Source organism: Pinus tabuliformis, chromosome 2_2 (genome assembly GCF_031772625.1).
Source record: "Pinus tabuliformis cultivar Carrire ecotype Pingquan chromosome 2_2, CPIR1, whole genome shotgun sequence".
Lineage (NCBI taxonomy): Eukaryota > Viridiplantae > Streptophyta > Pinopsida > Pinales > Pinaceae > Pinus > Pinus tabuliformis.
In genome coordinates this window covers 975131184-975133371 of record NC_142300.1, presented here as the reverse complement: position 1 = coordinate 975133371, position 2188 = coordinate 975131184, and the positions used below count along the sequence as shown (strand labels likewise).

At 44.7% G+C, this 2188-nt stretch overlaps 1 pseudogene; it reads left to right on the top strand.

Moving 5' to 3' along the window:
* Nucleotides 1–351: 351 nt before the first annotated feature.
* LOC149196512 (UDP-glycosyltransferase 86A1-like) lies at nucleotides 352–1952 on the top strand (annotated as a pseudogene).
* Nucleotides 1953–2188: the final 236 nt, after the last annotated feature.

Below are 2188 nucleotides of genomic sequence, written 5' to 3'. Positions count from 1 at the left end.
CGTCGTTGCAGTGCGCATCTCATGTATTTTAGCGTTTTCAACGTATAGAATGTTAATTTTGTGATTCAGTTAACACGCCACATATGCCCTACAAGTATTAGTCATAATATTATATCGTACCTGTATACCTATCAAACACGTCTCTAAAACACGTCACTCAAGCAATATCGACGCACCGGGAAATATAAATAATTCCTAGGATCAGTAAAATTGGCAGTGCAACAAAGATCAGAGGATCCATGAACAGCAAGAGACGGCTAAACATTCGCTAAACTAACTCCACCCAATCCTTATATTCCAGTACCTCTGCATCCGTTAGCCAGTAGCCGTAGCTCACAATCCAACGATCAGATGGCTCGCAGTCCAGAACCGCTGCATGCTATTGTGTTCCCATACCCAACGCAGGGTCACATAACTCCCATGATGCAGTTCGCCAAGAGGCTTGCTTCCAAAGGTGTTATAGTCACCTTCGTTACCACGCACCACAGACACCAGCAGATCACTAAATCTCACGCTCACAGTGCTGAACAAGACGATTCTATTGAGCGGGAAGCCCGTAATCTTGGTCTTGACATTCGCTCTGCTCAAATATCTGATGGATTACCTCTGGATTTCGATCGGTCGGCCAGATTGAGTGATTTCGTGCGCTCTGTGGATAACATGGCAGGAGAGTTGGAACGATTCCTTCAAAATCTCAACAAGACGGGGCCTGCCATATCGTGTGTCATAGCTGCCAGTTCACTTCCCTGGTCATTTGAAGTCACAAAGAAATTAGGTATTCCCTGGATTTCGTTTTGGACACAGCCTACGTTTCTTTATTCAATCTACTATCACTTACATCTGCTGGAGGATCACTGTCACTCTCTTTACGAGGGACCCGGTAAGGTTTCTACTAGGTTTACATAGATTTTCCGCTTGAAATCCCGCTGATAAAAAATTGAAGATATATCTGAGCCGGTCGTCATCAGTAGGCATGTAGTTTACTCACATCTCAATCTTGTTTATTTTTATTTGCAGCTGATGAAGGCACGATTTCCATTGATTTTATTCCCGGCGTCCCAACCTTAGAAACAAGAGATCTTCCGTCCTTCATCCGTGAGACAGGTGCGGACTCAAAGCAGTTTCTTGATGTGATGCGTAGGTTCGTTCAAATAAGTCGCGAGGCAGATTGGGTTCTTGGTAATTCCTTTGACGATCTCGAAAGTAAGGCAGTGAATTTAAACCCTCCTGTTTTGCATGTTGGTCCTTTGCTTCCCTCGGGTTTAATGAACGGTGAACATTCCAATGACAAAAATGTTGGAACGACCACTTGGACACAATATGACTGCTCCGAGTGGCTGGATGCAAGACCTAATGGTTCGGTTGTATACGTTTCCTTTGGGAGTATGATTCATGCGACTAAAGCTCAGCTGGAGGAAATAGCGATGGGTCTCAAGGACAGCGGACATTTCTTCCTCTGGGTTCTTCGTCCTGACATAGTGTCCTCAACAGTCTCAGACTGCCTACCGGAGGGTTTTCTGGACGAGACCAAAGAGCAGGGGCTCGTTGTTCCATGGTGAAAACAGCTTCAAGTATTGTCACATCCCTCCGTTGCGGGATCCATTACGCACTGCGGATGGAACTCAATGCTTGAAAGCACAGCTCTTGGAGTTCCCATGATAGGGTTTCCATTTTGGAATGATCAATTCACCAACAGCAAGCTCATGGCCGACGAATGGAAGATTGGATACAGATTGAGCGGAGGAGGTCAGGCAGGAGGGGAAGGACGGATACTGAGGATAGATATATCCAGCACTATCAGAAAATTGTTCAGTGACAAAGGGATAGAGGTAAAGAGAAATGTGGAGGCTTTAAGAGACCGTGCGAGGACTGCGGTGCGAAGAGGAGGATCTTCGGATATAAACATTGAAAGCTTTGTTGAAGGTTTGAAGGGGAAACTTATCGGTAAATAACTGAAAAATAGTGAACCATCTCAATCAGTGTTATCAAGAGCAGATAAGCGTCGTAGGTAAACATCCTGATAGTGGGTAATTGTAGCAGGGAAACATCGTAGACCCCATATAGCTCAATATATGCTTTATCATTCCATACTTTGTCCTATCTCGCTCCCGTGATTTACATTGCCGTGTCAATGCGAGATACTCTTCTGAATCATCAATGTTCTGAGTCATCAATGTTTCTCTCAAGA